We start from the raw sequence: 25,378 nt of genomic DNA on the forward strand, positions 1-25,378 counted from the left end.
ACACTGCTGGATCAAAGGGTATGCACAGTTCGATAACTTTTTGAGCATCGTTCCAAATTGCTCTCCAGAATGGCTGGATATATTCACAATTCCACCAACAATGTATCAGTGTCCACTATAGTATCTTTACTAAGAAAACTCCAATTTCCAGAAAGGAACAGAACCAACAGAGACTGGAATTGATAGAGACAATGCTTATGTACTTAGTTCACACTTTTAGAGTTCACACCTTTAAGAAAGCATATAAGGAGGAGCCCACTAGAGACTTCAGGAGATTCACAAGTCAGGATTCAGTTGAGAGATTCACAAGTCCACGAGATTCACAAGTCAGAAGGACAAGCCCACTAGAGAAGAAGCCCATGAGAGGAGGAGCCCACTAGAGGAGGCAAGACAGATTCATTCCATCTTCCACCTTTGTGCTGACTGGGGGCTTTGGATTCAGAGGGAGCTAGAGGCAGAAGCTGGCAGAGACAAAGGACTAGTGGCAAGAGCTCTCGGAACCAAGGAGATGAAGGCTTCTTTCTTAACTTTTTTTTTTAATTTATTTAATAAGGTTGGATTTAAAGGATATATACATTGGTAACTTACATTATTAACATTGCCAAACCTCTTTTCAAGGTTCCCTCTTAACCCCAACCTCCCTAAATCCCAGGATGATTCATAGATTTTAAATATATTAACAGATAACCTAGATGACAATAAGTATACATGACAAAACATTTATTTAATGCCCTATTAAGAATCAGACTCTGAATTATTGTACAATTAACCATGAAGAATCAAGATTCAGGTGTGCATAAATATAGGATGGGAATTGCAATGTAATGGTTTTATCACTCAGAGTTCATACAGGTATAGCTAGTTCAGTTCATTACTGCTCCATTAAATATTTGGATTGATCCTTGCTGAGGATGCCTGATCCATCAGGCTTGTCATCATCTCAATATTTTGTTAGCCTCATGATTGATCTCTGTCCCTTCATTGCAATAGCATCAGCTTCTGTAAGTCTCTCTGCCTAAGTAAAGAACTTTTGGTAAACTTACTGACATAATATTCCATAATTTTCATATATCAATTTATTCAGCCATTCTCCAACCTTAATTGACATCCATTCAGTTCCCAGTTTCTAGCCAATACTAAAGGCTGCCACTGACATAAAGTCACATACAAGTCCTTTCCTTTTTAATAAGTCTTGGGAAATATATAAGTAAAACTCTGGATCAAAGTGGTATCCAGTTTGATAACCCTTTTGCATAGTTCAAACTACTCTCAAAATTGCTTTGGATTACTTTCTAACTTCCCAACAATGAATCAATGTCCCAGTTTTTCCACATGCCTTCAACAATCACCATTAATTTTTACCTGTCATCTTAGCTCAATCTACTGGTGTGTTAGTATCTTGGGGTTGTCTTAATTTGCATTTGAGAGATGGGCTTCTAAGAAAACTAACCTGGCTATTTTGAAGGAGACAATAAAGGATCTGGACTTTAACAGCTGGCTGCATTTGAAGTGATTATTATTCTGAACGGAAACTAAGGTTGCCTCCAGAAGCTTCCCAAGAAACCTGTTCCCAGAGAATGATTATATTTTAGAGAAGAGAACATTACAGACCTGGTATGACTTCAGAAGTAGGATAGATAATAAGCATTTATTAAGCACCTATTATGTACCAGATACTTTGCTGAGTGCTCACAACAACCATAAGAGGTAGTTGCTCTTATCATCTCCATTTTATAGATGAGGAAATTGAGGCAAATAGGTTAAGTTACTAGCCTAAGGTCACACAGATAGGAAGTGTCAGGGTTAGATATGACTCCAAGACCTGGACTCTATCCACCCATTGTACCATCCAGTTGCCTCTCCACTCATGTATCTTGACTACATATTCAATATGTATGCCCTCCATGTTTATTCTTCCCATTGATGGAATAATTGAAGGAAAGCTGCTGTCAGGACCTCATTATCTTTCCCGTAAGATAAAGAACTTTTTCGTAAAGAACTATTGATATCAATTAGCCTGATAATTCCCTAGGTATTTCCCTGAGCCCCAGTCCCCAAACCTTAACCTTCAAAGCCAATCATCCCAAACTCACCAATGTCTAATCTTGCTAGAATGATCCACATAACAGTCCTCCAAAAATCCATTGGCTTTTAACAGTTTGGAAACCCTATTATATGAGAAGAACAAGTTGAAATGATTGGTTCCATCTTCCCTGACTGCCCCCTTGTACCGTATTCCCATTCAGTAAAGCTTGCTTTCTTTACTTTCTTCTAGTTCCCAATTTGTGCTGTTTTCTGTTTTGTAGTGCTCTGACCTGTCCTTCAACCATACCCCAGAATTACAAAACTCTCTCAAACTGTTACATTAAGAAAATGTCCCAGGTATAAGGGGAATTCTAGTGCTACTTTGCCATTTTATTTAATGCCTTTGCTTTGCAACTAATTATATTCTCTGGCTAACTAATAAAAAAGTAAATATATCTGTGGGGGCTCATTAGCTATGTTTTTGAATGAATTGGATACCGTAAAATGCTTTGAAACTAGAGTAGCTTCTCTAGGAGCTGTTATGTATAAGAGGGTGCTCCAGTGCTCAAGAAATATTTTACAGAACACAAGGGACCAAATTAGCTAAACTTTCCCTGTTCATCTAGTCTAGAACCTTCACTTTCTCACTTTAGTTTTTCATCACTCTAATGAATTTATTATGTAATATTGTATACTATAGTTATCTCTGCTTGTATCCTGTCTCCCATTAGACTGAAAGCTCCATGAGGGCAGAAACTCCATTACCCCTAATGCCTAGCACGGTGCTTTGTGCATAGTAGAAACTGCTGACTGAGTGACTGACCTCTGAGTGGTGTCCCTTTTCTTCTTCCGCATCCCTTCTCCCCAGCTTTACCCTCTAATAACTTTACCCTCTCAGCTTCACTGGTGCTATACTTCTAACTGCTGTGCAACCTTCAGCATGGTTCAGGGCATAAATTCCTCTGCCCTTCAATGATATCTTATGGTTCTGCCCCTAGCTAGGTTCTCCCTCTCTTTTATACTCTTCTCTGGGTCAAGCATTAGGGCAGATTCCCCTGCCTTCCCTGAGAAACTTGTTATATCATATATTTAAATCTGGAAAAAAATCTCAGAAGTTATCTCTATCAACCTATAGCTGCATCATGAATCCTTTCTATAATATGCCTGATAAGTAGATTCTAACCCCCTCTTAAAGACCTTCAGTAATGGAAAGTTCATTGCCTCCTAAGTGAGTCTGTTCCACTTTAGAATGGATCCAGTTGTTAGAAAATCTTTGCTTATATGGAGCAGAAGTTTGATTCTAAACAACTTCCAGCCATTATACCAAATTCTGCTCTCTAGGACCAAGAACAAGCCAATCCTTTTTCCACAATCCTTGTTTCACATGACAATCTTTCTCATATTCCAAGTCAGTTCAATTTGAAAAGCACTTATGTAGTGCCTGTTCTGTACAAGGCACAGAAATATTATTATGCTGTATAGCCTCCCCTATAAGCTTCCAGGAGTAATAAGATAAGTTCCTAGGGAAAGAGAGTCTTCTATCCTGGATGCATGAAATTTGAATCAGGAGGAGATGGGATCTGGTAACAGGACAAAGTTTGGGGGCACCAAGAAATGAATGGTGAGAGACAACAGATTGCACTGGAGGTCGATGGAGCTCAGAAACCAGAAAGAGAGGAATCCTGCCAATAATGTGAAGAAAAATTCCAATATTTTGTGTTTGTGTCCCCTATTGCAGAGAACTACACATCACAAATCTCTGGAAGTTTTTCAGTGTGGCTACAATTCTAACAAAGGGACATATGAGGAATTTAGAGATACATGTGGAGACTTGTCTAAACTGATCCAGCATGACTTATGCAGAACCAGAGGGAAAATGTGCACATGATCTATAATAATATAAATAAAAAGAATACTAAAAATAGAGGCTGCTCCAATAATGGCTAATCCTAGCTAAGAGAAGAGAGAAGGAAATCTCTAGCATCCTTTCTTCTGAGAGATAAGAAGACCATGACATCAGAAAAGTGATGCCTTTTCATAAAGTGAATTGGATTTAAATGAGGGAGGGCTCTCACTTTCTCCTCCAGAACCACCTAGGTCCAATGGCCAGATATAGATCAGGATGATTGGAGATAGCCTTGGATACATAGTAAGACTTTGGCCTTTTTTAACTAAGGTTTTTAACGATCTCAGTTTGACTGATCAGTGATTGAGGGTAAGCAAGAAATAAAGCAGAGAATGACCTCTTACATAGTCAAAAAAAAAATTAATAATACTCAGGGGAGGGAGGAAAGGGGAAAACCTTCAGGAGTTCTAGCTAAAATAGCAATTGCTATACAAATGCTGGGGATTTGTTTTGTTTTGTTTTGCTGAGGCAATTGGGGTTAAGTGACTTGCCCAGGGTCACACTGCTAGGCAGTATTAAGTGTCTGAGGGCAGATTTGAACTCAGGTCCTCCTGACTTCAGGGCAGATGCTCTATCCACTGCACCACCTAGCTGCCCTTATATGCTGTTTTGATTAACTATTTTTCTTTATTATAAAGGGAAGTTTCACTATGGGAAAGGGGAGGGAGAAGTGCAAGTGTATAATGTCAAAATGATTCTGATGTAAAAACAAAAGGCATCTTTAAAGACCAAGATAAAATAGTCTCTTCCCTCAAAGAATTGACATCAGCAGGGAGATGTATGGGGTTGGGGGGAGAGGGAAGGGGAATACAACACTTAAATAGATAAGTATAATACAAATTAATTTGAGGAGAGAGTATTAGGTGTTTGAAAACATCTATCATCCCATGCCCTCTTTTCCCCCAGTGTCCCGATTTCTTCTTTGGACATACTCATCATTCTGACCACCATAGAAGACAGCATGATGTATTGTAGAGAGTGGTCCCCTCTGTCACATGCTGTTTCAGTCATCTTGGACAAGTTTTTTAACTTCTGAACCTCAATTTCCTTACCTGTGAAAGAAGAATTGAAACAGATGAGTTCTGAGATGCTTCCCAGCTCTAAATCAATATTCTCATGAGCCTCTCAACCCTCTCCTGCTTCTCAATGTTCTTCTAAAATGTAACCCCCAGAACTGAACATACAACTCCAGATACAGTCTGATCTGGGCAGTATGTAGTGGGAATATTATCTCCTTCTTTCTGTTATTGTATCATATCGCTCTTTGTAATGTGACACTCCTCCTTGCCTGGCATTTCTGTCCAACGGAAGAATTGGCACTTCTGGGGGCAGCATTTTCCTTGTATTTGGTTGTGTTACCCTCATAAGCCTTAAATTGTAGCTGCTCTGAGCTTCCAAAATCTGGGGGATTTTTTGGGATAAAGTTACACTACCCTTCAACCCCTTCCTAGGCTGTCTAGACCCCATTCTCCCTATTGTTTTTTTGGATAAACTCTTCCTTCCTCCCATCCAAGTCTCATGTATTAAGATCTGATTTGAATTGAGTAGTGCTTTTGCAGACCACGGGGAATCCTTTCCTAAGATCTAGGCAAAGGAAACCCATCAAGAAACCCATAATAGGAAATTCAATCCTCCCAGCCCAGCTCAGCCTGAGTCTAAGTTTTACAAAGGGCAGAGAAATGACAGAAGGAATTTTGTAGTCTACATTGAATAAAATAGAAAGAGGAACACATGGGATATTCGTGTATACACACCTGCATAAAAACACACAAATATTTATACATGAGATCCATGTGTTCATATACAAACATCTGTAGACATGAGTGTGTGCACACATTCTAGTAATTTCCCTTAACAGGAGGGAAAGCTAAAAACAGAATTTTTTCAGTGTCTGTGTTGGAGTGGGAATGGGAGGGAAGGCACGGTGGCAAAATGGAGATAAGAGATGGGCATATGAAACCGAAGGCCTGAAAGTCAGTGTAGGATTTGTCTTGAAATGGGAGAGATCCTTTTATAATAAACTAGACAGAAACAACAATAACAACCTAGATTTTAGACTGTTAGAAGTTGGAAGCAATTTTAGAGCTCATGGAGTCTAATCCCCTTCTTTCACTGAGGCCAGAATGCAGGAAGCAAGCTTGTAGCAGCAGAGCTTGGGCAGGCTGGGGGGTGCCGGATGGGGGAAGAAGACGTAACAGCTCCCCCTTTTCCAGTCTCCACCAGGACCTCCTTACAGTCTCCCATCTCCAGATTGGGGCATTGAATTAGGGATTGAAACACAGAGCTTCTTTCTTTGTTTCCCTCAGGAAAAAAAAAATACAGAAGTTACAGGTTATTCCAGATTCTGAGCAAACAAAACTCAGCACAAACTAGAAGGGGGCCCTCAGCTCTATGACTGCTCCTGTTTCTTCCACTCCAAAGGGAAAGGCACACCTGCAAGAGGGTGGATCTCTCTAAAAAGAAAGGTTGAACAGCTGTTGGTGAAAGGATGACAGTTCAATCCACAAAACTGTGAGGTGCCCAGCTGTGGGTAATGCAAGGAGGGTGTGGTCGGGTATGGGATGTGGGAGTGTGCCCATCTCCTGACTAGATCACTAGCTGTGGATGGGAAGGAAGATGTACTTTTGGTCATTGGAACTAGGCTTGGGTACACACCTCCTGTTCTTTCTTTGTTTTTGTGCTTTATAAAAAAAGAAAAACCCAAATCTTTTCCAAATTGGGGTGGAGTAAGGAGAGGGGGGGAGGAGGGAAAAAGAGAAAGAGAAAGACAGAGACAGAGAGAGAGAGAGAGAGAGAGAGAGAGAGAGAGACAGAGAGAGACAGAGACAGAGAGAGAGAAGAGAGAGAGTAAGAGACAGGCAGAGAGAGACAGAGACAGAAAGTAAGCGGGGGAAGGGAGAGGGAGAGAGATAGAGAAGGGAGACAGATAAAGAGAGACAGAGAGAGGGAGGGAGAGAGAGGGGGATTAGAGAGGGAGAGAGACAGAGACAGAGACAAACAGGGAGTGTGAGAAACAGAGAGAAAGAGGGAAGGAGAGAGAGAAACAGAAACATACAGAAACGAGACAGAGGGAGAAAGAAACAGAGAAACATACAGAAAGGAGACAGAGAGAAAGAAAGAAAGAGGGAGAGGGAGGGGGAAGGGAGGGAGAGGAGGGAAGAGAGGGATAGCCTTTTCTTTGTTGTGAAAGGAGCTTCTTTACAGATTGATATTCCCATAATGCTTTAGGATCAAGGAGTTGTGTTTCTGGAAAGATCAGTATGAACTACATATCCCATGGTTCTTTGGGATCCAAGAGACTCATTGAGAGAAGGCCTTGAGAGGGTGGAGAAGTGACAATGTTTAAAAAATAAAATAAAATAAAAGACGACAGGCCTGCAGAAGGGGATGGGAAAGGAAAAGCCGAGAGAGGTGTCTCCTTTCGATTCCTCTTCCCCCATCAGAAATGGAGACATTTACCGGGAGCAGTGGAATCCAGGTTGCAGTTGGAGAAAGCTAGAGTGGCAGAGGGGGCGGCGGGGCGGCGGATTCAGAGGCTCAGAGGCCGCCGGGCGGAGCTGTCAAAGTTTCCTCCAATAACCACCGAGCCGGTCTTGGAGGTCCCCACACCCCTAAAACTGCGGTCAGAAAAACAGCCTCCGAAAAGAGTGGGGAACCATGTTTCTGTGCAGTATTTTAGGGTTTCCAAACGATTAGAACCGCGTGACGTCCTCATTCTGGGATGAGAAAACGGACGTTAGGCCATGTTAAGTGCTTGTATCAAAGGCCGCAAGGCTCGCAAACGTCAGACCTCGCATCTTCTGCCTTTGACAGGTGCCTTGGCCGCAGCCGGGAGGCCCTGCCCCCGCCCCCCCTGCCCTGCCCCGCCCCAGCTCCCCTCCGCGTCCCCGCTCCCCCCTCTCCAGCCCCCCTCTGCCTCAGCTCCCCTCTGCCCACAGAGGCCGGCGTGATTCTGGAACCAGACCTGGAGTTCGCTTTCAGACGGTGTTTGGTCGTGGAGCAGGCTTTGCAGAGGCTTGGGCAACTTTGCCCTTTGATCCCTAGAGGACTGACTGGGTAGTCCTGAAGGAATCTGGAGCGGGACTGAGAAATAGCCCCTCACCCTTCATGTGGTAACCAGGGGTGCCCCAGGCGGGTTCTTTGTCAGCAGCGCAAAGAACAAGTGGGACTTTGGGGAAGACGAAGAAACACATGAAATAAGGGCTCATCCCACTCCCGGGGTGGACTAGGCCAAGCCTGCCCTTCGAGTATCAAGGCAAGACTGGAGCGGTCTTCCCATCGGTGAGGATGCGTCTTCCCATCGGTGAGGATGCGTCTTCCCACCGGTGAGGATGCGTCTTCCCACCGGTGAGGATGCGTCTTCCCACCGGTGAGGATGCGTCTTCCCTCACCTTGAAGCCCCAATAAGCCACAGGCTAGAATTAGAGGTTTATGCTTCAATAGGACCAGAAACAGTGCCTTCTCTCTGCCCAAATTAGTCTTTGTATATCCAGTCCTCTTCTCCTGTTCCCAAGGTTTATTCCCCATATATGTTCATGTTCAATTGTTTTCAGAATTGTCTGACTCTTGGTGGCCCCATTTGGAGTTTTCTTGGCAAAGATGCTAGAGTGGCTTGCCATTTCCTTCTCCAGCCCATTTTACAGATGAGAAAATTAAAGCAAATAGAGTTAAATGACTTGCTCAGGGCTATACACATAGTATCTAAAGCTAGATTTGAATTCCAGGTCTAGTACTCCATCTGAATGCACCACTTAACTGCTCTAAGTATGCTCACCAAATGTTGCGAATGAATTCTCAATAAATGTATATGCAAGTATGCATACCTACATATATATTTGTTAATTTTCTATATATAATTCTATAATATAATAATGTATAATTCTATAGAGCACCAGCCATGAAGTCAGGAGGACCTGAGTTTAAATCTGGCTTCAGACAATTAACACTTCTTTTTTTTTTATTACAGTTTTTTATTGACATTACATATGCCAGGGTAATTTTTTATAACATTATCCCTTGCACTCACTTCTGTTCCAACTTTTCCCTTCCCTCCCTCCACCCTCTCCCCTAGATGGCAGGCAGTCTTATACATGTTAAATATGTTATAGTGTATCCTAGATCCAATATATATATATATGTGTGCAGAACTGTTCAGTTCTCTTGTTGTACAAGAAGAGTTGGATTCAGAAGGTAAAAATAACCTGGGAAGAAAAACAAAAGTGCAAGTAGTCCACACTCATTTCCCAGTGTCCCTTCTCTGGGTGTAACTGATTCTGTCCATCACTGATCAATTGGAGCGGAATTAGATCTTCTCATTGCTGAAGATAACTACTTCCATCAGAATACGTCCTCATGCAGTATAGTTGTTGAAGTGTATAATGATCTCCTGGTTCTGTTCATTTCACTCAACATCATTTCATGTAGGTCTCTCCAAGTCTCTCTGAAATCCTCCTGTTGGTCATTTCTTACAGAACAATAATATTCCATAATATTCATATACCACAATTTACCCAACCATTCTCCAATTCATGGGCATCCATTCATTTTCCAGCTTCTAGCCACTATAAACAGGGCTGCCACAAACATTTTGGCACATGCAGGTCCCTTTCCCTTCTTTATGATCTCTTTGGGATATAAACACAGTAGTAACATCGCTGGATCAAAGGGTATGCACAGTTTGATAACTTTTGGGGCATCAATTAACACTTTTTGGCTGTGTGACCCTGGGCAAGGCACTTACCCCCAATTGTCTCAGCAAAAAATAATAATAATAATAATTCTATGATATTCTCAACAAATGTTGAATATTAATTCTCAACAAACATTAAGTATAAATTCTCTCTCCCTATGTACATATATATGCATGTATATGTATATATGTACACATATGTACATATCTATATATAAGATACAGCACTAGAAAATGGAGATATAAGGGTGGAAGAAAAAAAATAGTCCAATATAGTCCCTGCCCTGAAGGAATTTACCTTCATAATAATAAGATGAAACATCATTATTATCCTATAATGCAAAGTGGAGTATGATTAAGGTAGAAAAGAGGTCAAACATTGACCTGAGAAAAGACTCACTTCCAATGAGGGAGATCAGAAAAGGCTTCATGGAGGAGGAGCCAACTGGGTTGAAACTTGAAGGAAGAGAAGGATGTAGAAATTGAAATTCTGGGCTGCCACTCCCAGGGATGTTGTGTGTTGGGAGATCTATAGTAACAAGACAGGGACTGGATGTGTAATTTCACTAATATAGGCTATTCGTGGATGAGGAAAGTCTTTCTACCAATAAAGAGACCTTCTCTGCCACATATTGTCTTAGAGAGCAATGAATAGTCACCTAGAATACAAACAACTTGTCCAAGGTGGAACAGCTAATATGTGTTAGTAATGGGTCTTGGTCTTAATAACTTCATACTAGTACTCTATCCAGTACACCAGTGGTATCAAATTCTAATAAAATGGGGGACACTAAACCCTTTGGATTTTTGTAGACAGAATACTGATTTGGAAAGCTACACATTAAACAAATATCTTTGTTCTACTGTATTTTTATTTATTTTGTCAAATATTTATTTCTAAATTACATTTTAATCTAGTTCTGGCTATAGCAGCAATGTGACCCTTGGGCAGTATGTTTGATACCTTTTGGAGTATACCATTCAATCTTGTTATTTCTCTGTTTTCACAAACCAAGGTGACTAGCCAGTCACATAGTAAACATTTATTAAAATCCTGCTAGGTGGCAGGTACTAACTATGCTAAATGGGAATACAAAGACAGATAATTGTCAGTCCTTGGAAAAATAAAATACTATTTCAAAAAAAGAAAATCATCAGTTTAGAGATGATTGCTGAATTTATGGGGAGCTGATAAGACCACTAAGTGACATGATATAGAGGGAGAACAGAAGTGGGACACTCATAGTTCGTAGGCAGGATCTGGATAAAGATCCAGAAAAGGAGACTGAGAAATGGGTTAGGGAAGTGAGAGGAGGATCTGGAGAGAATGGTGTACTGAAACTATAGCACAGAATATCAAGGAGAAACTAGTGAATAAATTTAGACAAGTTTCCTTCCTTTCTACCAACTCTCCCTAATCAAGATTAGCCCCTCTCTGAATTCAGAATTCCAGAAAACCCTCACCCCAATTCTGGAGGAATTTTGGGAAGTCAGATTAAATTGGAAGGTGAGTCAAACTTTACCTCAGCCCACTATCTCTAGTGAGCCCCAAGATTTTTTATCCTATCCATCCATATAACCATCATCCATCCACCCATGCATCAGGATGTCATAATAATAAGGCCTAACTAGCTTTGCATCTTTCCCCTCTGCCCTGCTGGAAATCCATCCTCCTGCCCTAAACATACCCATATCCCCTTCTACCTCTTGCTCAAGAAACAACAATCCAATCAATACTAATATTGTTACTGAAAAGAAAGTACTCTACCTTATTGCTTTATTCAGAATCTTTGTGATAGTCAGATCAAAGCTCCTCCAGGCTACCACTTCTTGTTGGTGCTTGTTGTACCCACCACTTACCTCCAGACTGTGCAGGGAAAATGAATTATTTTTGTGTTGGGGCCTTTTTGGCAATCCCCCAAAGCCTACAGACCATTCCTGAAAGTGTTTTAAAAATGCATGAAATAAAATACAGAGGATTACAAAGGAAGTCAAAGGTTAGTAAGAACAAAAATGTCATTTTTTTTCCATCCACATTCTGAAATTTATCCCCAGTCTGTGAATCCTAGATGAAGAACAGCTGCAAGCTCTCTGAAATAAGGGACTGCTTCATTTTTCTATCTGTGTCCTCAGTGCCCAGGGCAGTACCTAGCCCGTGACTGGCACTCAATAAATGTTTATAGTTAATTGATCAATTGATTTTCCTCTCAAACTTCCTCCTTTGTAAAATTAGGAATCTGAATTAAGGTCCTCGCCAGCTCTTAAAATCCATCGCACCTATTCATTGAGCACCCACAGAATGTAAAACCATAGGACTCCTATGGAAGGTAGAAGGACTTGAATCCCTACCCACCAACTGTGATGAAGGCTGAGGCTCCTCCCACCCCATGTCTCTTTTTGGCCTGCTCTTTGGAACAGTCTGTGGGAAAAACAAAGAAAGACACTGTGAACAGCATTGTCAGGATGAATTTGCTTGGGACACTGGCCAGCTCCTGAGTCATTGCCTGCTTCCTGCCAGCATGGGGGTGCTCCTGATACCATGCAGACAAAATAGTTGGGAGCAGTGACCCAGAGCCCTATTATTGTCTTTCAGGGGTCTCCCTTCTCAGCAAAGGGAGAACTGAACTTTGCCTCAAGATCACTTGTCACCCCAAGATTTTTCTGTAGAACTCAGTCCTTAATCTTTCAATCTCTCTATATCTATTTCCTCTCTCTGTCTGTCTCTCTCTCCTCTGTCTTTGTCTCTGTCTCTCTCTGTCTGTCTGTCTTTGTCTATGTCTCTCTCTGTGTCTCCCCTCCCCTTTTTTCCTGTCAGTCTCCTCCTTCCTCCTTGTTCTTTCCCTCTTACCCCTCTCCCTCTTCTCATGCAGGTGCATCCTCACTTCCTCACATCTGCTCTATTCCACAACTGGAATGCCTCTTGCTCTTCCAATCTATCCATATTCTAGCTATCCAAAACTTAAGTTCCTTCTCCTTTAAACAGAACCTACAGGGACTATTTTAGCTCATCATGAGCTTTTCTTTTTCTAAAGTCTCATAGCATTCATTGACTATACTATTTTATTTTGCTATTTAATCCTTTATATCTACATAATGATTTTCATTCTTTTCAAAGAAATATTAGGTTTTTTTTTAAATCCTCATAATCCTGGGAGATGTGGGCAGCTGGATGGTACAAGTGGATAGAGTGATGAGCCTAGAGTTAGGAAGACTCATCTTCCTAAGTTCAAATCTGGGCTCACATACTTATTAGCTGTGTGAACCTGGACAAGTCACTTAACCCTGTTTACCTCAGTTTCTTATCTGTAAAATGTGCTAGAGAAGGAAATGGCATACATACTCTCTTATTTTTGCTAAGAAAATCCCAAATGGGGTCATGAAGTGTCAGACATGACTGAAAACAACTGAACAACGAAAACTCCAGAAAAGAAGTAGGACAAGTTTTGCTTATTCTTATTTAATATGGAGGGAAACTGAGGCTCAGAAAAATCGTTTCAGTGGCCAAGGCAACAGAGCATGTTGAAGATTCTGTTTTGCCATCCCAAGGACATTGCAAGAACACATGGACATCTGAAATATGAATGGCCTTTGAGGGCAGATGGAGAAAAGGAGCACCTGGAAGAGGAAGTGAAAATTTTCTATCTTCACCAGAAGAGCAGAGGATACCCTCTTCTTGCCACTGAACCCCAAGAGTCAGCCAGTCTGTTCTCTGCTTTCCCTCAGGAGTTGGGGCACTGGAAACTTAGAAAGAAACCCCACTTATTCTTACACTGTGTAAACTGATACATGTCTGAGACTTCCTAAATTAGGAACTTCAGAATAGCTTATGGACTAGAGACAGGAATCAGAGTGTGGATAATGATACTGTTACCCACTCCCCAGAACATCCAGATGCTGCTACCCGAACTGCCTTCCTTCCTTTCCTGCCCAAAGCAGCTGCCAAGGGGAACTCCCACATCAAAAAAAAAAAAAAAGCTATTTTGAGGGACAGACTCTCCCCCTCTTCATCCTCCATCTTCTTGTCATTGTCTGAGCTTAACAATAGGAGCAAAGGAGTTCCCCCTGGGGTCTCCAGAGGCTTGATTCCAAATTCAAGCAAATGTTCACAATGACAGGAAGAGTTCTCTTCCTTCCAGAGGTCACAGCTGTACCTGGAGCCTGACCTCAGACACTCTTCCTCCCCTGTCTTTCCTATGCACTGTTGGACCCTTCTCCCAAAGTTGAGGTACATGGGTGAGTTTGACCTGGTTTTTCTTTTTAAATTCTTTCTGCTAAAGGAGAGAAGGCACAGGGAGTTTCCTTGCAGGGTGTGATGGAGCAAGTTTGAACCAGTTCTTAAGAACTGATTGTTAAATTTTCAGTGTGAGATTTTATAACTTGAAAATATGTAAACCTATGAAACAGGGCTTGGTTTATTGTTTTGTTGATTGTCTAGACTTAAGAAAACGATGGAGAGAATATTAATATGACAGATTAAACTTTAAAAATCTCATGCAAACATTTATTTTCTCAGAGTTGGTTACTGAACATTTACCAGTATACTCTCTGCCTTTCTTCTTCCCATCTCCACACATCCTAAGACTAGACCTGTTACCATATTGACCACAATCCTTCCACCTTTCCAATTCTATGTCTCAGCAAAAAGAATTATGAACAATAATTAATATGTGTAATGTAACATTTAGATAACTCAAAGCAGTTCCAATAGACTTGTGATGGAAAAAGCCATCCACATCCAGAAAGAGAACTATGGAAACTGATTATAGATCAAAGCATAGTATTTTCACCTTTCTTTTAGCGGTGGTGATGTTGGTTTGCTTGGATTTTTTCCTTTCTTATTTTTCTTTTTTTCTTTTTTGATCTGATTTTTCTTGTCCAGCATAACAAATATGAAATTATGTTTAGAAGAAATGTGCTTATTTAACCTATAGTGGACTGCTTGCTGTCTAAGGGAAGAGAGGGGAGGGAGGGAGAAAAAATTGGAACACGAGATCTAGCTAAAGTGAATGTTGAAAACTATCTTTGTATGTATTTGGAAAAATAAAAAGTTATTATTTTAAAAAAAATAAACAAAATGAAAAACGATACACTCATTTAACACACAATATTAGACCATTTCCAGGCTCACAATGTGTTTTTCTTCCCCATCTGGGGAAATTTACTTGCCCCAAAATAACACATCTAATTAATGTCAGAGGTAGGATAATTTACTTATCAGATCTTTGGAGAAGGGAGGAATTTATGACCAAAGAAGAACTAGAGAACTGAAATGCAAAGTGGACAACTTTGATTATATTAAATTAAAAAAGGTTTTGCATAAACAAAACCAACACAAACAAGATTAAAAGGAAAGTACAAAGCTGGGAAAGAATTTTTACAGTCAGTGTTTTTGATAAAGGTCTCTCAACTGGGTCAAATTTCTAAGAATATAAGAATTGATAAATGGTCAGAGGATATGGACAATTTTCATCATTTGATGAAATTAAATCCATTCATAGTTATATAAAAATGCTCCTATTCTGAGGTACCACCTCACACATCTCAGATTAGCTAAAATGATAGGAAAAGACAATGATAAATGCTGGAGAAGATGTGAGAAGACTGGGACGGTAATACATTGTTAATGGAGTTGTGAAATGATGCAACCATTCTGGAGAGCAATTTGTACCTATGCCCAAAGGACACAAACTATGCATACCCTTTAACCCAACAATACCATTACAAGGTCTGTATTCCAAGGTAATCATAAAGGAGGGAAAAGGACCTACCTGTGCAAAAATATTGGTAGCAACTCTTTTTGTGGTAGCAAAGAATTGGAAAATGAGTAGATGCCCATCAATTGGGGAATGGCTGAATAAATTGTGGCATATGAAGATAATAGAATATTGTTGTTCTTTTAAAAAATGATGAACAACCTGATTTTAAAAAGGCCTGGAAAAATTTACACGAACTGATGTGTTTTTTTTTTTTAAGTATTTTAAGTATTAAGTATCAAAGAAATTTATTTTGCAAAATAAAAATCACCACCACCATCATAATCATCAACATTATCATAGCCAAAGCTTTGGCCAAAAAACCCTGTATAATTCTCAAAGTGAAGAGATTACTCAGTTATGATTTCTAGTCCTATTTCTGACACTAATTGCATTATCTTGAGGACATCATCTTGAGGAAGTCACTTCTATTTTCTAGGTTTCATTTTCTTCATATAAATCATGAGAAAACTGAACTATTTGATCCCTAAGGTACGTAGCTAGTTCTAATTTTCTATATACAGTCAAGCTAAAAAAAAAAAAAATCTTAGAAGGGAGCTCGGGAGAATCTAGTTAGATTGCCTAATTTTTTTTTTTTATTTATAGCGTTTTATTTACAAGTAATATGCATGGGTAATTTTACAGTATTGACAATTGCCAAACCTTTTGCTCCAATTTTTCCCCTCCTTTCCCCCATCCTCTCCCCCCAATGGCAGGTTGACCAATACATGTTAAATATGTTAAAGTATAAAGTAAATACACAATAAGTATACATGTCCTAACAGTTATTTTGCTGTACAAAAAGAATCAGACTTTGAAATAGTGTACTATTAGCCTGTGAAGGAAATCCAAAATGCAGGCAGACAAAAATAGAGGGATTGGGAATTCTATGTAATGGTTCATAGTCATCTTCCAGAGTTCTTTCTCTGGGTGTAGCTGGTTCAGTTCATCAGTGCTCTGTTGGAACTGATTTGGTTGATCTCATTGCTGAGGGTGGCCAGGTCCATCAGAATTGATCCTCATATAGTATTGTTGTTGAAGTATATAATGATCTCCTGGTCCTGCTCATTTCACTCGGCATCAGTTCGTGTAAATCTCTCCAGGCCTTTTTGAAATCATCCTGTTGGTCATTTCTTACAGAACAATAATATTGCATAATATTCATATACCACAATTTATTCAGCCATTCTCCAATTGATGGGCATCCACTCAGTTTCCAGTTTCTTGCCTCTACAAAAAGGGCTGCCACAAACATTTTTGCACTTGTGGGTCCCTTTCCCTTCTTTAGTATCTCTTTGGGGTATAAGCCCAGTAGAAATACTGCTGGGTCAAAGGGTATGCACATTTTGATAACTTTTTGAGCATAGTTCCAAACTACTCTCCAGAATGGCTAGATGTATTCACAATTCCATCAGCAATGTATCAGTGTCCCTGTTTTCTCACATCCCCTCCAACATTCCGCATTATCTTTCCCTGTCATTCTAGCCAGTCTGACAGGTGTGTGATGGTATCTCAGAGTTGTCTTAATTTGCATTTCTCTAATTAATAATGACTTGGAGCATCTTTTCATATGGCTAGAAATAGTTTCAATTTCTTAGTCTGAGAATTGTCTATTCATATCCTTTGATACACGAACTGATGTTGAGCAAAACAAGCAGAACCAGGAATACATTGTACATTATAACAGCAAGAATGAGTTATGATCATCATGAGTTATGAAAAACTTGGCTCTTCTCAGTGGTTCACTGATCCAAGGCAATCCCAATAGACTTTGGACAGAAAATGCCATCTGCATCCAGAGAGAGAACTATGGAATCTGAATATAAATCAACACATGGCTATCTTCATTTCTTTTTTCTCTTTCTCCTATGGTTTTACCCTTTTTTTCCTGATTTTTCTCTCCAAAATGATTTATGAAGAAATGTGAACTTAAAAAGTTAATACATGTATAACTAGAAAAAACATAAATTTTTTTTAATGTCAGAGGCAGGATCTGATCCCAGATTTCCCAATTTCTCTACCACAAATAGCTAGATTGGTTTTCCCCTTTCCTTTCCTCACTATAGGCATGACTTCCTGTGCTGAAGACACCACTCTCAGCTCCAATACTCACTTGCTTTCTTATAATTCTTAGTATTTTTTTACAAGTTTATATTACATAACTTCTATAGAAGTACAGAAGACACAAATTTTGCCCTATCACTCTCTAGTTGTGTGATTGAGACATATGAAGCAATAGCAAATTCTATAGGACTGAATATAGTTAAATACCAAAATGAATGGTACATATACGTTGTTCGAACTCTTTCCCTTTAGAAATCGCTATATCTACCGCCCCTCCAAAAGAATGTAAACCTTTTGAAGGCAGAGACTTGCATTTTTGTTTTTGCTTTCAAGCAGGTTATAACAGCTCATAACAGTCACTCAATGACTCAGTTTGTCAATTTGAATTAAGTGCTGAAGGACATCAAGGATGCCTGGGATGGTTAAGGAAGTCTTCCTGGAAGCAGCAGGATGTGAGCTGGGCTTTGAAGGTTAGATAGAATTTAGATAACTGGAATAGGAATCAGCATGAGGTGGCTGATTCAGTGAGCAGCATTGAGCAGTAGCCTTGGGGACTGGAGGGATGCCAGGCACAAGATGGGTGGTTCCCCATCAGGGCAATAAGAAAATAAATGTTAGCCTTGGGTTGGCAGGGACACAATGAACCCACCCAGCAAGTCAGCAGAATCCATCTGCTGCTTTCTTCTGTCACTCTTGCTATCTCTCCAGGAAGCTCCCATTTCTCAAGGGACCCTGGCTCCAAGCCAGACCAGTTACAACAGAAGCAGGGGTGGAGTTCAAGGATTGGATTGAGGAACCCTCATGGCTATGGCCAACAGTCATAGCTCACTGGGCTCAAATAAAATCAAAAAGCAAATTCTTGGTTATTCATATGAAATGTACAATGCTGGAATAGCAATGAGAATTTTTATAGTGCTTCATGATTGACAAAGCTTTCTTTATAACTGTCTTTTGAGATAAGAAAGGCTGGAATCTTTAGTGTTTTTACAGATAAGGAATTTGGGTTCACAGAGGCTTGTCCAAGGTCATGGATAATGAAGGGAGGAGCGCAGGTGTCTGGCTTTCAGGATTTTTTCATGCTATTCTTTCACTCCTATCAGTGAAGGGGATGCGTGATCCCGAGAAATTTCAAACAATGAATGGTCATTAAAATTTTGTTAGACAGGCAGATTTCAGCAAAACCTGGAAAGACTTACATGAACTGATTCTGAGTGATGGAAGCAAAACTGGGAGGACCAGTAACAGCACCATTGTAAAATGATCAACCATGATGGGTTTAGCTCTCCTCAGCAATGTATGGATGATAAAAGACAATTCTGAAATTCCCATGGTATCTATAGCCACAGGAAGAACTATGGAGTCTGAATGCAGATCCAAGCATGCTATTTTTACTTTTTTGTTGTTTTTTCTTACTCAGGGTTTTTTCCTTTTGTTCTGATTCTTCCTTCACAACATGACTAATGTGGAAATATGTTTTATAGGATGTATTATCTGTAAATGTATAATCTATATCAGATTTCTCACCCTCTTGGGGAAGAGGGAGGGAGGGGAGAGGAGAGAAAAAAAATATGGAATTCAAAATCTTATAAAAGTAAATGTTGTGGATCCACTAGGTGGCGTAATGGATAGAGCACTAGCCCTAAAGTCAGGAAACCTGAATTCAAATTTGATCTCAGATTTAACACTGTCTTGGCTGTGTGATCCTGAGTGAGTCATTTAACTCCAATTGCCTCCGCCAAAAATAAATAAATAAATAAATGTTGAAAATTATCTTTATATGTCATTGAAAAAATTAAATTCTATAAAAATGAAAAAAAAATTGCTAGATATAAAGGTTCTTAATCTGGAGCTAATTGTATTTGAATATAATTGATTTGCTTTGTAATCCTACACATTTTCTTCAGTGCATTAAAAAAAAAAATCCCACAATAATTCTAAGAAGGATTCATAGCTTTTACCAGACTTCCAAGGGGATCCATAACACCAAAGAGTTAATGTTGATGCTGTTGATGAGGAGAGAGAGGTGGGTTAAAATGATTGACCTTTATTTTTATTTCCTGAGCTTATTCTTAGAAGAGAGAGATGCTAGGATTGGCCACAGAAATAGCCTGATGGCAAAATCTTGCTTCAGACCCTTAATGCTTACTAGCTGGGAAAACCACTTAACTTCAATTTGCCTGACCAAAACAAAACAAAACTAGCCTAGAAGTGTATAATAGAAAGTTAACTAGTGTGACTGATTCATGATCCCTAGTCGTTTACACAGGAAGGAAAAAAGGGAGGGAAAAAAAGGAAAGGAAGCTGGATTTGAACTCAGGTCTTCCTGCCTCCAGGTCCAGTGCTCTATTCACTGTGCCATCTTGCTGTCTATTCTAAGGATACCCAGATGAAAAACAGGCAGTGTTTTCACATTGCCCTAGTGGTGTTGAATACATTTGTGCTTTTAGGAATGGGGGAAAAAAAGAAATGTATATGATAATTTTGTTGTATATTTGGAGGGAAATACCAAGATGTATATGGTAAATTGGCAGTTTCATGTGCAATCATCATTTTTATTATATTGTATTATGGAAATGCTTGTTTCCTTCTATGAATTGCGAAAGAAAGAAAGAAAGAAAAGAAGGAGGGAAGGAAGGAAGGAAGGAAAGAAAGAAAGAGAAGGAAAGAAAGAAAGATGAGGGGGAAGGAAAGAAAGAAAAGAAAGAAAGAAAGAAAGAAAGAAGAAAGAAAGAAAGAAAGAAAGAAAGAAAGAAAGAAAGAAAGAAAGAAAGAAAGAAAGAAAGAAAGAAAGAAAGAAAGAAAGAAAGAAAGAAAGAAAGAAAAAGAAAGAAGGAAAGAAAGAAAGAATGAAAGAAAGGAAAGAAAGACAGCAAGAACGAAAGAAAGACAGGAAGAACGAAAGAAAGGAAAGAAAGACAGCAAGAATGAAAGAAAGGAAAGAAAGACAGGAAGAAGGATGAGGGAGGAGGAGGGAAGGACTAGAGCATTGTACACTTGTACTGGTCCCTTCTTATGTCCTTATAAAACTTCATTCCCTGATCCTCAGTCCTCCCTCCTCCTCAGCATCTTCACCTCATGTGCACTTTTTCTCAGAAAGGATGTTTCTTGGTTGAAAACAGTGATGGGGGGTGAGGGAGACTGACTTACTCAGGTAACAATGTTTTAGGCCAATGCTAGGGCCTGCCAGGTGGCCAGGACAGCCTTAAATAACAAACCAGGTGAGAGGAACAGGAAGAGAGGAATTAGAGACAAAACAGGTTAATAATCTGACAGAAAGGGAAGAAGGGGTTGGGGACCAGCCAGCAGTTCTAAACCTGAGAAAATGCCACTTCATCAGCATGGGGTGGTGAAAAGAACAGGGTGGTTGTGGGGAGAAAAGCTCTGCACTAGAAGCTGAGTGATTTGGGTTTGAATCCTATCTTTGTCACTAACCTGAAATGTGACCTTGAACAAGTCCCTATGCTTATCTGGAAAATGATGACTTGATATTTTTCACTTTTAAAATGCATTCAAATTTGCTATGCCCATCTTACTTTAGGGAAATTGCCTCCATCAATCAATCAATCAACAAGTATTTTATTATTAGGCATAGACCCACACTTAACACTATATATCAAGATAAGATCAAAATGGGTCCATGATTTAGGCATAAAGAATGAGATTGTAAATAAATCAGAGGAGCATAGGATAGTTTATCTCTCAGACTTGTGGAGGAGGAAGAAATTTGTGACCAAAGACGAACTAGAGACCATTACTGATCACAAAATAGAAAATTTTGATTACATCAAATTAAAAAGCCTTTGTACAAACAAAACTAATGTAAACAAGATTAAAAGGGAAACAACAAACTGGGAAAACATCTTCACAGTTAAAGGTTCTGATAAAGGCCTCATTTCCAAAATATATAGAGAATTGACTCTAATTTATAAGAAATCAAGCCATTCTCCAATTGACAAATGGTCAAAGGATATGAACAGACAATTTTCAGATGATGAAATTGAAACTATTTCCACTCATATGAGTGTTCCAAATCACTATTGATCAGAGAAATGCAAATTAAGACAACTCTGAGATACTACTACACACCTGTCAGATTGGCTAAGATGATAGGAAAAAATAATGATGAGTGTTGAATGATGAAAGAAAGAAAGAAAGAAAGAAAGAAAGAAAGAAAGAAAGAAAGAAAGAAAAACAAAGAAAGAAATGCGGGAGGGGAATGCAGGGAAAACTGGGACACTGATGCATTGTTGGTGGAGTTGTGAATGAATCCAACCATTCTGGAGAGCAATCTGGAATTATGCCCAAAAAGTTATCAAACTGTGCATACCCTTTGATCCAGCAGTGCTACTACTGGGCTTATACCCCAAGGAGATACTAAAGAAGGGAAAGAGACCTGTATGTGCCAAAATGTTTGTGGCAGCCCCATTTGTAGTGGCTAGAAACTGGAAAATGAATTGGAGAATGGTTGGGTAAATTGTGGTATATGAATGTTATGGAATATTATTGTTTGGTAAGAAATGACCAGCAGGATGAATATAGAGAAGCTTGGAGAGACTTACATGAAGCTAAGTGAAATGAACAGAACAAAGGAGATCATTATATACCTCAACAACGATGCTGTATGAGGATGTATTCTGATGGAAGGGGATTTCTTCAACAAAGAGAAGATCTAACTCAGTTTCAATTGATCAAGGATGGACAGAAGCAGCTACACCCAAAGAAAGAACACTAGGAAATGAATGTAAACTGCTTGCATTTTTGTTCTTCTTCCCGGGTTATTTATACCTTCTTAATCCAATTCTCCCTGTGCAACAAGAGAACTGTTTGGTTCTGCACACATATATTGTATCTAGGACATACTGTAACCTATTTAACATGTATAAGACTGCCTGCCATCTGGGGGAGAGGGTGGAGGGAGAGAGGGGAAAAATCGAAACAGAAGTGAGTGCAAGGGACAATGTAAAAAATTACCTTGGCATGGGCTCTGTCAATAAAAAGTTATAATTATTTTAAAAGAGAGAGAGAGAGAGAGAGAGAGAGAGAGAACTATGAGGTTGGCTAAAGTGAAATAAAGGTGTTGGACATAAAAAAAAAAAAAACAACAACATAGAATCTAAAAAAAAAAAAAAGTATTTTATTAAGCCCGTCCTCTGAGCTGGAGGAGGAAATGGCAAAGCATTATGTATCTTTGCCAAGAAAACCCCAAATGGGATCACAAAAAGTCAGACATGACTTAAACAAGTTAGCAAACTAAGCACTGAGGCTACCAAAAAGAAAAAGAAAAAAAAAAAAAAAGATGAAACAGTCCTTGTCCTCAAGAGGCTTCCATTCTGTTAGGAATGTATCTACTTTGGTATATATCAAATAAATATCAGAACATTTCCGTGAGGGAGGCACTGGCAGCTAGAAGAACAAGAAAGATTTTATGTAGGAGGTGGTATTTAAAAAAAGCTTTGAAGGAAACTGAGAGATGGAGGTGAGAAAACTCATTGCAGGCATGAGGGACTGACTGCAAAGGCAGAGTTGGGAGACATTCTGTATGTGAATTATATAGTAAGAAGGCTAATTTGGTTGGAGCATGCAATTCCTAAGGGAAGCAATGTATAATAAACCTGGAACGCTAGACTGAAGCCAGGGTGGGGAGCAGGTTAAATGCTAAATGCAGATATTTACATTTGATCCTAGTGACAATAGGGAGCTATAAAAGTCTGTGGAGGAAGAGCATGACATGGTCAAACCTGTGTTTTAAGAATATCCTGTGTGGAAGACAAAGAAGGGGAGAAATTAGAGGCAAGGAGACCAAATGGGAAGGTGCTGAAATAATTTAAGTGAGTGAATTAGGGTTGTTGCCAAATAGGTGAAGAGGAAGAGAAGAATGCAAGAAATTGGATTGGATATGGGATTGATGGGGACAGAAGAGGTGAGGATAGAGGTCCGGGGTGACTAGCAGAACAATGGGTATTCTTAGAAACATGTCACGTTCTCCTGCAGATTCCAAAAGGGCAAGGACCAAGATGTCCCAGCACACATGTACACATCATGTCACATAATGATGAGGAGTCTCTAAGTGGTACCGTAGTGCATAGAGCACTGGGCTAGGAACCAGAAAGACTGACTCATCTCCATGAGTTCAAATCTGGTCTCAGATACTGTGTTACCCTGGGCAAGTCACTTAATCCTGTTTGCCTCAGTTTCCTCATCTGTAAAGCAAGCTGGAGAAGAAACAACAAACCCTTATCTCTGCTAGAAGAGCTGAAGGTATCAATAACTTCTCATTGAACAAGGGTTTTTTGTTTGTTTTTTTGAAATCAAACACCCACTGTGGGCCAAACATGATACTAGAAACTGGAGATACAAAATGAAAAAAAAAGCAGAAGCAATTCTTGTCTTCATGAAATTTACATTCTATCAGGAAGTATGGATATATATATATATATATATATATATATATATAAGCAGAGATGTACTGGTAAATACTTAACAACTGACTCTCCAAAAAATTGACATGTACAACACATTTTAAGTTTAATCTGCATTTTTAATATTTGGTCCAATACCTTCTTAAATCTAACAATAACAAGAATAAATCAGGCTTTGATTTTCAGTTTGTCAGTTTCTGGAGATGTAAATACTCGTGCTAACAATTTAATAACCGGCTCTCCCTGGTAGTTCAGATTGGGTATAGCGCATCTCTGTATATTCAGAATCTGGGGATGGGGCCAGATCTGTGATTTCACTAGTATAAGGAATTTCTTATTCCTTATGAGTGAGGAAAGTCCCTTTAACAGCACAGATGAACATCACATATACAGCTGATGATCATAGAGAGTTGCCTAGAGATTAAGATTAAGCTTGAACAATCATCCATTATCTATTAGCAAGCGTTTAGTGTTTACTGTGTGCCAGAAGGTGTGCTAAATGTCTTTTATTACAGACAGTACTTGAACTCAGATCTGCATTCACAGACTTGCTCACTCCTTTTCCACATACGCTTCTCATACAAAATAAATACAAAATACTTATTGTGTATCTAATTTATATTTTAATATATTTAACATCTACTGGTCATCCTGCCATCTAGGGGAGGGGGTGGGGGGGTAAGAGGTGAAAAATTGGAACAAGAGGTTTGGCAATTGTTAATGCTGTAAAGTTACCCATGCATATATCCTGTAAATAAAAGGCTATTAAATAAAAAAATAAAATAAAATAATAAAAAAAAATAAATACAAAAACACAAAGTCACTTCGGGGGGAGACACTAGGTGGAGGTGGTCACTTTTCTCCTACAAGGCAGACAGCAGGTCATCTTGGATAAATCCTATTCTCCCGAAATACCAAAGGACATCCTGTGGACAGAGAAACAACCTGAGATATCCACTAAAGAAAACAAGCAAACTTTTCCTCCTCTGCTCTCCTTCCTTCCCCTACCCCTCCCATCCCCTTTCTATTCTTAAAGGGCCCAACCCAGGGTGGACAGGTAACGCTTTCAACCCAGATCCCATTTTTGGACCACACTGAGACTCCTGGATTGCCTGCCTCAATAGTGCCACCCGGTGTCCAGTCTGGGTATCTCAGCAGCAACATTCTACTTAGGCCCTCCTCCAGTTAGAAGATGGCACTTCTCGAGATCCAGCTCCAGCTGATCCGTCTCCTGCCTTGTGAACTGGGATATTGCTACAATGAGACTGGATCTAGCCCACCTTATCTGCAAAAGCTTATAGTGAGCAGCAATGCAGTTTAGTATATAGAAAGATAGATGAATAAGTGAATGAATGAAGGAAAATAAACAAACAAACAAATAAAGGCCCAATCTCCATCAATGAGATGAACCAAATCAGTTCTAATAGAGCAGTAATGAACTAAACCAGCTACGCCCAGTGAAAGAACTCTGGGAGATGACTAAAAAACATTACATTGAATTCCCAATCCCTATATTTTTGCC

At 39.5% G+C, this 25,378-nt stretch overlaps 1 long non-coding RNA gene across 3 annotated transcripts in view; it reads right to left on the reverse strand.

Annotated features, from left to right (window-relative positions):
• The window catches only part of LOC116419628, a 56,546-nt gene extending 48,747 nt beyond the window's left edge, over positions 1-7,799 (reverse strand). The window contains exons 1-3 of one of the 3 annotated variants that reach the window (XR_004229890.1): positions 7,391-7,799; positions 4,864-4,983; positions 2,094-2,168 (exon numbers count right to left, since the gene is read on the reverse strand). This is a non-coding gene — a long non-coding RNA (uncharacterized LOC116419628). The remainder of the gene's footprint in view (positions 1-2,093; positions 2,169-4,863; positions 4,984-7,390) is intronic. The other 2 variants (XR_004229885.1, XR_004229887.1) reach the window with 2 other exon arrangements.
• Between the last annotated feature and the right edge of the window lie 17,579 nt (positions 7,800-25,378).

Source organism: Sarcophilus harrisii, chromosome 1 (assembly GCF_902635505.1).
Source record: "Sarcophilus harrisii chromosome 1, mSarHar1.11, whole genome shotgun sequence".
In the NCBI taxonomy this organism is placed as follows: domain Eukaryota; kingdom Metazoa; phylum Chordata; class Mammalia; order Dasyuromorphia; family Dasyuridae; genus Sarcophilus; species Sarcophilus harrisii.